This window comes from Harpia harpyja, chromosome 4 (assembly GCF_026419915.1).
Source record: "Harpia harpyja isolate bHarHar1 chromosome 4, bHarHar1 primary haplotype, whole genome shotgun sequence".
In the NCBI taxonomy this organism is placed as follows: domain Eukaryota; kingdom Metazoa; phylum Chordata; class Aves; order Accipitriformes; family Accipitridae; genus Harpia; species Harpia harpyja.
Genome location: NC_068943.1, coordinates 30,179,730 through 30,194,141, shown reverse-complemented (window position 1 = coordinate 30,194,141; position 14,412 = coordinate 30,179,730). Strand labels below are relative to the sequence as shown.

The window sequence follows — 14,412 nt, the reverse complement described above, 5'->3', positions numbered from 1 at the left end:
TTTTCAACAGATACGTAATAGTTTATAAGCTCTCTCACAAATACACCATACCATTTTAACTGTGTGTTTTGTGGAATTAACTTTTAAGGGTACGTATTTCACAATATGGTACTGCATACTGCATTAATTTGATACTCGTTAAATGGCTATCATGAAAGAAAGAACAAGGGCGCATGTAACACAAGTAAAGAAAAGCAACTTTTTCAGCCTTCTGCAAATACTCTGCTATCCAGGATGGACACCAAGAGGTGGCTCAGAAGCTGCCTGAATTATTGACTGGTAACATGATCTGGATGGATGCTTTGCTTGATTTCTTGACATAATAAAGTTGTGAGTAGCTAACAAGGGTTTGCTTGTTTAGACACTCATCTTCAGAAAGAAAATTTACAGAAGCTGAAGCCAAAGCACAACTGGGAGCTGCCAGCCAGCAGTGAGCTTTAAGGAAGGTAAAGGCAGGAGTAGTATGGAAAGAAAGTGAGAGTCTGATGATGAGGATAATTTTGATCTAGTCCATTGCATACAGGCGCCATATTAAGAAAGGAACGAATTTCATCTGTTCAGTGGTTTCAAGTCCTTGTATGCCAGCACAAAAGTGTTGATTCAAGCTTATACAGAGAAACGCTCTTTGGCTCCTCCTGTGACAAGATGCTGTGTGAGGTTGAATGACTCCAGAAGGAGAAAGACCAACGGAAGGAATGTCATTCTGGCAAAGAAGTTTTTACTATGACATCTCTCTTGAGGGGAGACTTAATAGTTTTCCTGGAGTAAAACCTGTAAAGGGCAGCCTTAATTTTAGCTTGGCTAATTGTGTGGATTTGAATTTTTCTAGACACCATTAGCAGAATGTTTGGAGTGGAGACAGTGGGTCGCTGCAGACAAATCACTGCTAGCAATCAGAAATTTTTATGATTGTCTAATCATTTTACCTTGACTGTGTCCACTCTTATGGAGGGAAGTCATTAGAATTAACAACAGGAAGGTAGAGCCAGAAATACCCACAGCCTGCACGCCAGAAAAGGAGTAATGATGTTTTGAACTGTCATACTTATCAATTCAGCTAGGTTTAACACATTCATGGTTAGGGCAGAACTATGCTGGTCATTCTTTTTGTGACATCACGAATTAGAAGCGTGTTTGGTTTTCTTCCATGAAAAGGGACATTTCTATCAAAAGTTTTCATGTCGGATATTTCTACAGCATTCCATCCCAAACAACTTCAGTTTATATGCATTGTTATAATGTGGGCACTTGAGTCCCCTCAGTGATAACACCAGCAAATCCAGTATTCTGTTGCATACTAGATCAAAATTTAGCAGTATGAATCCACTTGAGTACTTGTCCATCACTGGCCATTGTACCATCCATCATCCTCTTGATCTTAGTGGAGTTGATCCAGCCTGCTGCATACATAGAGTCATCCAGTTCTAAAATTAATTTTGTAGCTTTCTTCTTCCAACATTACACTCTCAACTAAAGCAAGTGCATTTGATTCTTCTGTCATTGACAATAGAGGGAACTTCGAGTTAAAGCAATGAAGTTATTGGGTATAAAACATTGGTAAATGAAAAGAAAGTGAGTTAAGGACATTTTTTTTTTTCATTTTTATGTACAGAGAAGTGATTCCTCCTTCTTTCTTCTAGCATTTTTTTTTTAAATTACTATTTGTGTTGGCCGCCTTCTCTTTTTCTTTTTTTCTTTTTTTCATTCTTTTTGAGTATGTCATTCCAGAACTACCTCTTTATCTCACTGGAGTGGCTATTTGTATTCACAGTAACCTCTGTTCTACAAAGAATGTCTTTTAAAGAATCTTTTATCACAAAGAAACAATTCTGCACAGTGAGAAAACATTGACACTTTCTCTATTTTTAACCCCTTTTCTTTAAATGTTTGTCTAAATGCTTAACAATGGGAAGGGCAAGGCTTGAATAACACAGAGAAGATATTGTGCCTCTTCAATTCAAGGACAGCATGCACACATAAAGGCCTAAAACCCTAAATTTGAAAGTGGCTGAAGCAATGAGACATGATGAATTGATTTGGATAGTTCCAGACTTCTGGACTGCCCGTCCTGCCATCCCAACGATTTTCTTGAGGACGTTATTTTTCAGCCTGCCCTACTCGACAGTGGGAACAAGACTCCTGGGAAGTTGCCATCCCCAAAGCTAGAACAGGTGACAGAGATTCCCCCAGGCTCCAACACCTGTGTCAGGTCTTTTTTCACTAGTTCACCTAGTTAAATCACCCCTAGTACAAGAAGGCTTAATTAATTCACCAATTTAGAATGGGTCCTAAGACTTCATTCTGTCTTGGTAAAGTGTAGCTTCAGGAGTCTCCCAGTGTAATTTCTTCTGTTAGTCAAGCCTTTTTCTTTCAGAAATAACTCCACTCCTGTGAGCATCTAAATAGTGTGGTGCTGAGTGTGTCACATTTCCTCACAGCTAGACTGGTTAGAATGAAAACTCTCTTCTAGGATATCTGAAAAGAAACCTATTCATCACGGTGAAAAAAAGACGGTGGAATCCAGCCCCAGCATTTGAAAACGCAGTGCAACACATTTAAGCCCTGAGGCTGTGCAAAAGGACTTCAGTGCCCGAATGCTTATCCAGAATTGCTGGACTTCAGGTTTCAGAGGAACGTTACAGTAAGCTGAGGCCCTTGTGCACAATAAGTTCTGGGGATTTGGGGTAGATGATGAAAAAGCTGTTACTAAGAATGGCTTGCATTTTTTCTTCAAGTTGTGCAAGATATTAGGTCATGCAAGAGGTCAAGTCATGGTGCATGTTAGAAATCTACTAATAGCCATTTGTTTGGGACGATTTGGGCTTGCTGCTTGCTACTTGCGACAGTGCAGAACAGCTCCAGAGGGACTTGTTGCCAAGTGTGTCACTCCATTCTAGACTCAAATCCTCTTCTTTCATCTGCCAATTGCTCTTCTAGTTGTTTATGAACTTGATTTACTGATATCAGTGACTCAGTGGCAGAGCTGGGAAAAGAATTGGGACCTCCAGTCTCCTGAACCTGTCTTCCACCCTCTAGTCTGTGTTGTAGGGCTGGGGCACTGCCTCCTGCACAAAGATCTTCTGCTCCTCCAGGTGTTTTACAGGTTGTTCTCCTTGGACTTATTTAGTACTCTATTGTGTCCAAGCTGAGTCTTCAAGGAAAAGGAAGGCATCGCTACCTGCTTGTTCTGTTGGAGAACATCTCAAACTGCTGTAAGGGCTCCCCAAAGAGCCCCCCAGGGAATCCAATAAGTTGGCTGAACTATCATACATGCCTAGTTTATAGGAAAATCTGGTTTCACAGACTAAAGGTCATTTGCAATATGGGGAAAGCTGGCAAAAGGCTAACCTGAGACTGAATGAATCTCGTCTGTGGAATCAGCTATTCTTTTAAATGATTTTCTCTCCCCCCCCCCCCCCCCCCCAAAATTCAGCCTTTAAACAGTGATTTTTCTGCAATGTGGATTTTGGAGTTTGAAAGGGACAAGAGGATTGCTGAAGTAAAGCTGGGAGATTGCTAAGAAAAAAATAATAACGATGATTGGCAACTCAGTTAATACATTTGAAAGTCAAGGTGCAGCTACTGAAGCATTAGCTCAAGGGGAAAAAAAAAGGATTCAGCGCTGGAGTCTAGAGGATATACGAAAATCTTCAGAACAATCAGGATTTATGGATGCTTCATCTCCCACCTGCTGGCACCGGGAGTAAGGATCCACATGTAAAAGCCTCCAAAGTAATTTTAAGAATTAGTGAAGTGAAGCTGCATGTTGTAGAAAAGAGCTGAAGTTTGGTTTATGCCTAGAAGGCACCTGTAATTTTACTTTAAGGGGAGGTGGGTTAATCTCTTCCTTTTGCAGTTCTCGGTGACGTGCCATTAATTCTAGCAACTCCAACTTCAGTGAGAGACTGCAGCTGGCACCATGGAACAGAAAGAAATGCACAGTGCCTGCAGAGGGATGCGGGAAGGATGGTCGCGTGATTAAGGCTTTTGACTGGGATCCCAGAGCTCTGGGCCAAATCCCAGCTCTGCTACATACCCCCTGCCTGGACTAATCAATGAATTTCTGTTATCTCAGTTCCCTACTATCAAATGGAGGCAACGGTGCTTCTTTTCATTCAGCCGCTGCCTGTTCGGTCCACGTGGATGCTAAGCGCGTTGGTCGAGGGCTGTCTCCAGCTCAGCAGACTTGCAATAGCCACTCCTTGGGCCCCTGGAGCGTTTCACCGCCTGTGATGAAGTAACGTAATAACATCGCAGGGACTGCATGCAAATAGTAAATCGCAAGTTATGTAGTGCAAGCCCAGTTTGAGCACGTAAGATTGGCGCTGCTTTCCGAGTCAGGAACGACACCCTCTAAGACAGGATTTTCAAACCTACCTAAAGTAGTGCCCACCTTAAACACTGAAGCTCTTTCTGTCTTCAACAGTAGCCCGGATCTTTAATGCTTTCCTGAACTGATCTGTCCTGTTTGCAGCATCAGCTAATTCACTTGCCATAGGAGACAGGCTGAAGAGCGGGCAGTCCATCTCACAGAATAGCGTAAGTCCTTGTGAAAGTCAGTATTTGAAAATCACACCGGGGTGCACACAGCATAAAACAGGCTTTGTGACATTGTTCATAAGTCTATCTTGAAAGTTGCAAGCCTGGCAAGTCTTCAAGGAAAGCCTGAAACAACACCAAAGTGATCTGTGTGGTGCTTATTCATCTTTTCTCTGCAATTCAATCCTCTTTTTGCCTTCTCTAAGGCTTGTGTGAATGCAGAGATGCACACGTGGAATGGAAACTGAGTTTTATAGCTGGATTAAACTGGTAGGGAAGCTTTATATAGCTTGTTACAACTTTGAATAGAAATTGCTGAGCCCCAGCTGTGTGGAGCTGAGCTTTGCTCTTCCTTTTCTTCCAACTGGCCCAGTGTCACGGCAGATCTCATGGCAGATCTTCTTCTTCCTCCTGATCCCAGGAATCAGATATTTCTCTCTTCCTTTCCTGTAAGTCTAATCTTTGGGGGTTTATGGGAGATTTTATTTTAAACAAAAGTCTGATTTATTTTTCTGTCATTACCTCTCCATGCCATAGCTTTTAGCCATCAAATTTTGTGAAAGTGGTACTGGTATTTAACAAGCCCATAATTTGCCCATTTTCCTTTTAAACACTTGCTGATAAAGATAATGTAAAATAACAAAATGTATTTACTTTAGAAATTAATGGCCTAGCATTGCTTTTCTCCTCAAATAAATCAATACCATTTCAAAGCCACCAGCAGCTGGTGTCATAATCAGCCCTGCGGTAACAAACATATAAAGGCATATGAAGAGGAAAATAAACCCTGCTAACAGAAGATACTAACCAGGTTTTATAAGCAATCTCGAAGAAAAGAACGTATTTAAAATCTGAAGCTCTGAATTATCACCGTACTGACACGGTCCCCTCTCTGGCCGGAGAAGACAGCTGAACAACCCTTTTAAGCAATGTGAGTGGAGTAACTTCCCTTTGAATGGAAATGCTCTGGACACAGCAGACAATCAGCTTTGCTCCCTGAGAGCATCAGGGATGATCACTAGAAACCAGCACAAGATGATTACTCCCTCTACGCCGGGAAAAGTCTGCTCTAGCGTCTTTCACAGTGTGCCAGTTCAGAGCTGTTATCATCAGGCAGACTCCAATTTTGTGCCTTAAAATGCATTCCATTTTTCCCACAGCTTTTACAAAAATAGGCTGAAATTCAGGAGGCATCTAGGCAGGGGCCTAATTTTATGCCCCTGGTTTTAAGTCCATTTGGCTCTAATAATTCTTCTTGTGCAGCTGAATTTAGCCTTGATGAATCGGGGCTGAAGGTAGTTGCCAAGCCTGTCTTCCCTGGGGAATAAAGACAGCCTTGTCCTGTCCCAGGTCCTGGGCCAGTTCCTCTGGATCGTGCACGACACGTCGGCTGGAGGATGAAGGGGTGTGCTGGTCCTGTGGATGCAGCAGTGAAGGGGTTAACCTAACTTTCAATTTTTAGAGGGAACGGACACTTCAAAGGCATTTTCCTAATATGGGGTTTAGGAGGATGTCCCTTTTACTACAAAACAAGTCTGTTGTGCTTTGATGCTTTTCAACTGCCAGAAATACTATTATCTAGATTACATTTTATCATGTTTTCTGGGTATTTCATACTGATAAGGTTTTATGCAGGATCATTACATATGAGAATAGATTTAATCCTGTTTTTAGTAAGCTTTAAATACACTGAGGGTTTATTTATGTAATAAGATGCAAAGTTGCTATGGAAAATGCTATAGCAACCTAACATCTTCACAAAACCAAGCAGCCACTTGTGACAGCAATCTAAATTTACATTTATTTTAGTGTCATTTTATTGACATTCTTAGTATCTCATTTTGACAGCATGTTAAAATATGTTTTGCGTTCATGCTAGAACAAAATTAACAGCATGTTGTTGGAATGAAGATGATGCTTATAATTTTTTGAGATAATTTTAGCATATTTCATTTTGTGTAAATAACATTAAAATAGTAGTGAAAAGAAGTTTGGGTGCATCCCCTCCATTTGTAATAGAGCAAACAATGCACATTCAAAGTAATATTTTACAAGTCAGTGAAAGCTCAACTGTTTTTATTTGCTTTATATCTGAATGAAAATATTTTTAAGAAAGAAATGATTTTGTTATTAGAATTTATTTCAAATCCTATATCTTTTATTATAACTTTCCCAGTTCAGGATACAGGCTATAATTTTTCATTAGGTTTCATAAAGCAGAACATCATTTGTGAATGTGTAGACTTGCAGTTTGCTAGGGAGCTGCCCTGTTTAAATGGGACTTTTCTAAAACATAGGATAACAGTACACGTTGCCCCTTAGGAGGTTAAATAAAAAGGAAAGAAAAAACAAACACAAAGTGACAAAACAGTCTGAACTCTGTCCTGTGCTCATTGCAGTTAATAATGAAACTCGCATTGACTTCAATGGGAGCAGAAGCAAGCTCTGTATATTGATTTTCTCCATCCCCCTCCATTAAGACTCCTGAAGTGCGGCTGTAACATTGTTGAAGTGGGATGTCGGCAGCAAAATCAATAAAAGACAATATTAGAACATATGCTGTTTTCAGCTTCCTCGCAATCTGATATAGCTGGTATTAGCATTCTTCTCCAAACTACACTTCATGCTTTCTATAAAGTGACCTTCCTTATAGTCCCCTCTCCAATATAAAGCTTTTGTGCTCTTACTCTATTTAGCCATCAAGAGAATGAGCCCTATTTATAACAGTGAAGATGGTTGATTCTGAACAGAGCATAAAGAACAGATTCCTTCAAGAGTGGCTTCAGCCTAAACCCCATTGCTGACCTCCAATGAAAGATCATTTCTACTATTGTTTAAACTAAGCTCTTGGCTTTAGGTTTTCTCAATTATGCTGCCCTTCATACCCTGTTGTTTTTAGAAACCCTTTTCACCCCAGCACATTAGAGAAGCTTGCAGATATTGCTTGAGGTGGAGATTTAGGTACCTTCTTATCCACTGTTAAATCCAAGAAACATCAGCCATTGCTAAGTTGTCAGAGGAGATAATGATCAGAAAGCAGAGTCTTTTCCAATGTCAGTGCAAGCTTCTAAACTCATAATTGCAGGTTTGGGGAGCATCCTTATGTCATGAGACGTGCAAGACTGGCTGAAGTTTCCAAAGCATTAAAAGCTTCCTTTTCAAAGCGTGCAGCTTCTCATTCCTTGTGTGTCCAGCTGACTGGCAGTCTGTGATGTGGTTGCATGTCAGGAGTTAAAAACACACCCAGCAGAGCTGGAAGAGCTTGAAGCTAGATGGCCACAGAAACTCCCAAAACTACTACTAATTAGTGACGCTGCTTTACTTTGGTCAATAAATCTTAGATTCAGAGGAGTTTCATGATGTCCTGCTCTTTGGTTTTGGCTTAAAGACCATCTCAAGAAAATAAGCTTCTTACTAATGACACGTATCCATAGTACAGCATTTCTGTGACCAATATATTGAAGGATTTGGTTCATAAAATTGAAAGCCAAGTGGATTCAAAGCTGCTTGGAGGTGAGTGATCTTCTTTTAGTCTTATTTGGTTTTAGATTCACGGCAGAGAGAAGACAAAACAAAAAACCAGTCCTCTAGGATGTGAGATGACAGACTGAAGAACTAGATACCATACCAAAACCACACCATTTTATTCCACTTCACTAATTCCAGCATGTAACTCCTTGAACACCAGCGTACAGAACTCTAAAGGAGGAAAATTCTTCTTCTGTGTTAAAAGAAAGGCGGTTTGTTTTGTTGGGTTTTGTTTGGTTTTTTTTTATTTAGGAGGAATTCTAATTGCCTTTTTTTTTTGTCTTTCAATGGGCAAAATAGTTTTAAACCTTTTTGTTTATTTATTCAGCCCTCCACATATTCAATGCACTGCAAGTTTCATCAGGTGCAAGAACTGTGCCAACCATGTCTTTACAGCACTTGTATCCAGTGATTGCTGAGCTGCTTCTGCAACTGCCAAGTGCCCACCTCCCATGTCAACCAGGGATCTCTCTGAAGAGATTTGGGTGGTTGCTAGTCCACAACACCAGTTTCTTCATTGCTTCCTTGTCATGTGTCAGTCATAGACTGTCTTCCCTCTTAAATTTGTCTGAGCTCTGGAGACAAGTGAGCGCCCTGAACAGTCAAGGAAGAACATGATAAAAAGCAATAGCCCTCCCCATGTCGTTTGATTATCAGATAGTCGTCTGTCTTGTCATGTTTTGTTGATGGGTTTTGAGGTGCTGGTGCTGTTAGACCTTGATCCCACAAGCTGCTGCCTGCTGCTCGGAGTGTTTGCACTCACCTTCTGCTCAACACCCACAGATACAAAGTCCTAAGCAGTGGCTTACCCAGAAAGTCTGGTACAAGGAGTATTTCACAGTTATCTCTTCAAAGTTACACGCTTTTTGCAAATTTCCATTAATTGTCTGTTTCTGAAAGGACTGGAAGTACCACTAAGCTCTGTAGAACCCTGTCATCTGCAAGTTTGCAACACATTTTATTTTTCAGTAGCTGAGAAAATACCTACTAAACATGTTAAATTGTGGAGAAGCACAGTGGCCTCTATTTGCAGATACTGAATATGCTGGAGGCAGGAGGGAGGGGAGAAAAGGAGGTTTTGGCTTGCAGATACAGCTCTTCTGGACACCCTTCCATTCACATAAGTGATAAATGGCTCAAGAAATGCTGTCTCTGTATGTGAGAGTCAAGAAATTACAGGCTTCGTGTGATCATTTGCTTATGCCTTCTAAAGGGGTAAAAACATATTCCCATATTTAAGATCCGTTTTTATCTAAGGCCAAAGTAACTGAGCATGTGTTTGAGTATTATGCACAAATTTAAAAGAAAAATTAGGTCAGCCCTCCAATCCAGTACAAGGTCAGATAGCTAGCTGGATAAAGGCTCTCCTGCAATTTAAAGTGCAATAGAATTTTGTACAAAAGTGGTTTATCCTCACATTTATAGAAAGCGCTTTACGTTTACGAACAAAATTTGCCTATCGTAAATCAGAACAATTCAAACCACCACAGTCACTTAAAATAATCAGAGCAACCCTTTCTTCCCTAATGAATGTGACAAATTGAGGGATTCACGTGCACACTGTCAAGTTTGTTTCCAAGTAGCAATGACAGTTTCTTCATATTTGTAAGTCCTACAGATTTTTTTTTCCAAGTTGTTACAGTGCTGCTGGGCCTGAATGCAATTCCTAGTTCAAATGCCAACAGCAGCAATGCAGCCAGGCATCTTGTAAATGCCAGTGTTTATTATTTAAGTCTGAATAAAAATATAGCAGTTACTCTGAATCCTAAGAAGTAACCATCAGTAACCCACCTACACACAGGTTTACCTATATACAATAATGTTTGAATATCCTAAAAGTAATTTATGTGTCAATCACATGTACACACATACATACAATCCATTTATGCAATATACATAAGATTAACGTGACATATATGAAACACTGAGCATTCATCAGCGTCTCTTGTGCTATGCAGAATTCAAACGTCTGTAACCTCAGTTGCAAAGCACCATTAATACAAGCCGCATTTTTCCATTACTGTTGTGGGAGAGGGTCATCAGTGCCACTTGGCATCTCCCCAGTAACCAGCACTTTTCTTACTTGAGTGAACATACCCCTTTGCCATCAAGACTAAAATGTCCTCTGTTCACTTTTCGTGTTACAGGAATACAGTCATTTTTTTAATATCATTGATTAGAGGAAAAAGTCACTTCTTTGCTGGCATCTTTAAAGCACAATCTCTGTAAAAAGTGTTGTAGTAGTTCTGTTTCTCAATTAGGAAAAAAAGCAGAACCTCTAAAAGAGACTGAGTACTTGATTAATTATATTTAACTGAGGCAGCAGTTATTGGCAAATATAAAGTATCTATCTGGAAAATTCCCCTCATCACAAACCAAATACTCTAATAAGCAGTGAAAAGGAGTGATTTTTACTGAATTTTGAAAATATCTGAGAACTGCTACTATTTTTGATCAAAGTTACACCCCTACATTTTCTTAGGATGGCTTGCTTTCTATGCCCCTAGTTCCAGAGGAGAACCAAGCAGGAAAGGCAACGCAACAACCAACCCAACTAACCGTCCACCCATCACAGTTGTCTGTGCAGAGCCAACTCTTCCCTCTCCTGTCTCCCCTTACGCATATGCCAAGTCAGTTGGGCTTGGTACATATCAAGGGTAGCAGTAGAAGAACTGCAACCCAAAAAAGAGAGGAAATAAGGGGCCTTTGCTTTAAGGAGGTGACCTGGAGAAACTGGTCTCAACGGGGCAGATTAACTAGCAACTGTCAAAATATCATTTATGAGCTATGTAGATTCCTGTTCTCCAAAGAGATGCTGTCAAGTAAAATAGACCTAAAATGTGACAGGCTTTGATGTTATTGTAACAAGGTGGTCTCTTCCAAATTCTAAATATGCATTTCAGTAATGTGATGTGACATCTTTGTAGGAAAAGTCCAAATCACTTAATGCTGCAAGTTACCTGGGACAGAACTGGCTAAGAAGGGACTGGAGAAGGTACTGCAAAATAAGTGTAAGTGAGGGAAGAGAGAAACATCTGGAAATGTCAGGCAAGTGGCAATTACAAATAAGCAAAGAGATAGACTCATGTATTTAGAAGTGAACTGAACAGAACCAGTACAGAGGGAAAAGAGAGGAAGGTACCAAGAGGGGGCTAGAAAGATTGGCTTGAAGTGGGAGATTAGCCTTCTGTCTTTTGAGCCCTTTAGAGAAAGTTGGTTCACTGTTCAAGTGGGGTTTTTGCAGCCATGAAGTCTAGATCAATGATCCCAAACTCAGCTCCTGAGCCAATGATGACTTGTAAGACTGTGGTAAGTAATTTGCATCTTATTCCTAGGACTGGCTAAAACAGTGAGATCAAATTGCCTTGTTAGTGTTTTGAATGAAAAGTCAGAGATTGTGAGAGCAGGGTGAAGTACAGAGAGCCGGTACTGATCCACAGTCTAGAAAGTTTGGAAGCTACTAGTCCAGAAACTTAAAGCGGAGGTTTTCAGTTAATGATCTCTCTAGGGCTTTAAATAAAATGTCAGGTATCGTAAGACTCATCATAACACCACAGGAGTTGGCAGCACTGCTCTCTGGGGCTTTCTTAGTCCACTGCAGAGCCAGCATTTGCGTGCTACTTTTTGTTATTAGGCCCAGCTGGACTGTAATCTGTTCTCCCATTCCCTACACCTTCTTTGCTATTTGCAGAGAGATATGCTTCATTACACAAGAAATAATAAGCCTTCATAAATTACTGGTGAGCCACATGTGTAGTAAACCTCGGAAAGAACAGTGCTATTGCTGAAGTCTGCTAAGCAGGAAGAAGTTTTGTAAACTGAGAAAATGTCTCTTCAGAGAAATGCTTTGGTTTCTCAAATGTTACATCTGTCTGTACTGGATGGGATGGATAAAATTGCAGTTAAATGATGGTGCAACTTTTCTTCTTTTTCTCTTTCTTTTTTTTTTTGTTTTTCCTTCTTTTTTTTTTGGCAGCATCCTTCCATTTACTAATTGTTCGCCAGCAAGTTTTATGTGAATAGGAAGCCTGAAAATAATTCTCATGAGTATTCAATTTGAACATCTGGTATCATCATGAATGTAACTGGTATAATGAGCTTCTCTGCATTGAACATAGGCTGCATGGTGAGGAAAGGACTTTGAAGCAATTGCACCTGAATAAAGCAGGTTTTGTAAAAGAGTAAAACTCCCTCCCAGTGTGCGGGCCCTAACTCCCACTAACATTAATGACAATAACCCCTCCTCATACAGGATAATTAGTGCCCTTAGAGTGTAAATTTGCAGGTACTGAGACATTCAAATGAAGTGTGCCTAACATTAGAAAAAAAATGTGGAAATTGCTTCATTGTTTGGTTACATTATGTCTGAAGGGGGAAAGAAAAAACTGTTCATGGCTAGGTTAGCTTCTAATTGCCCCAAATGATTTATTTTTATACCATTCTAATTCTGTTTTCAGAGTTTATTCAGGCTAGTTAGCTAGCTGCTTTCAAGCTTTAACCAAAGGATTTTTTTTTAAAAGCCAAGTGACATAGTCTATTTTTGTGGAAACATGGGAGAACAATGGAAGAGGCATTTGTTAAAGAATGCGGTATAGGAATAATGCTGCTTTTATCTGCTAATATCAGACATATTTCTATGCACCCATCATTGACGTCCGAGCACTATTTATGCTGGTGATCGGGTATTTAGTAACTGTCTGTAAAGAAAAGAAAGTGTCCTCTAGGAACTCAAGGCAATGGATCAAAGCCACTTTAGATTTCGGAGAACTCAGGAGCCCAACATTGTTGTAAAATGGGCTGAGAAGATGCCTCAAAGTGACCAAGGTGTACCTTAGTCAGAGATTTGCTTTCCCAAATGCCTTTGAACTGTGCACAGAGCATGTGTAACTAAAACTTGTTCTCAGAGCTCAGTTTTTATGGTAGGGTTTACAAAAGTCAGGTGTGAGACAAGTGGACCTATACCTGGGCAGTTATAGATAATAACGGCCTCAACTCATTCTGCCAGGAGCTGACAACGAGTGGAGAATACAGAGAGAGGGTCAGCTTTGACAGTTCACGGTGGAGGCATAGCTTAATGCTTCGCTAGTTGCTCAGTGTGTGTCCCCACCGCAGAGGCCATCCAGCTTTCCATCTGCCATGAGGGCCGTGCCTTCCATCCCACCACCTCGCAGACCTCCTGTGAATGCGACCTTCCCACCCACCTCAAGGTGTGGGTCACCCACTGGCATCACCTCACACACCCCTGCCACTGCATCATCACGATTCCATCCTCAGACTGCAGCACGAAATTTAATTTCCTGTGGGCTGGAGCACTAAGTAGAGCCTTATAGGGTAAAAATTAATGAGGGTCTGGTGGTCCCATCTAGTCTATGAAACAGAATTTTTTTTCCTTCAAGGAAACCCCAATCTCAGCGTCACCCTTTCCTGACACACGGCAGCACGCACACACCGGTGTATCCTCTCAGTTTCACATTCCACATGAAACCAGGCCCATTACTCACTTTTGAACTCCTCCTCCTTACACCCAGTAACTGTTCAAAATGCCACCATCTTTCTTATGCCACCATCTTTCTTGTGCCACCACCAGTCGTCCTACCATGCTTCCTTTTCTCTTCCGTCATGTACTGAACTCAGGTCCAAAATTTTCTTTTGTTCCACCTAGCTCTTCCTAGAATCTGACCTCTGCCTTTATTCTGTCAAATTTCATACCCAACCCGTGTAACCTCGTGTCTGACTTCCAGAAGTTCCTTTTCTTTGGCCCTCACTTGAACCCTTTCTCAAGATAACACACAACGTATCTCCTAAGACCATCCACGCTATACTTCTGCTAAGACCGACTTCCTTACAATGACAAATGCTGTTATTGTATTACTTACCCTGATTTCTACACCATCAAGACATGGCTCATGCCCTTCCAGATCCTCCAGAAAGATTTTTTTCTGTGCTGGTTTTCCTCTGGTTATACTGCTTCACAGTTCACGTATTTGAAAAACAAGCAAGCTAGCTGGAGGCCAGGGATAACTTTTATTGTTTGTATTTATAGTTGTGAACTTTGTGCCCTTATTTCTCTCCTCTCACATTTGTTCAGTCCCTCAAGCTGAAAACTCTTTGAAGTTGCAAGATGGCTTTTTTTGACATTGTAAATGCTCTGCAATGGGAGTGATGCAAAAAATTACCATAATAACAGCCATCATTTTGACAGTTTTTGATGCTTTTCTTGTTGCTGTTATCAAAAGGAGCATTATATCATTTAAAACCTTATTTTCAACTCAGGAAATTAGGATAATGGCATTAGTAGAACTCAGGTGGCAAGGAAGGTTTGGGAATATGCTCTTCATCTGTTTT

The 14,412-nt window shown here is 40.6% G+C and overlaps 1 protein-coding gene across 6 annotated transcripts in view; it reads left to right on the top strand.

Moving 5' to 3' along the window:
- ENOX1 (ecto-NOX disulfide-thiol exchanger 1) overlaps positions 1–14,412 on the top strand; it is a 370,436-nt gene that overhangs the window by 300,415 nt on the left and 55,609 nt on the right. The gene's annotated exons all lie outside the window — the stretch shown is intronic.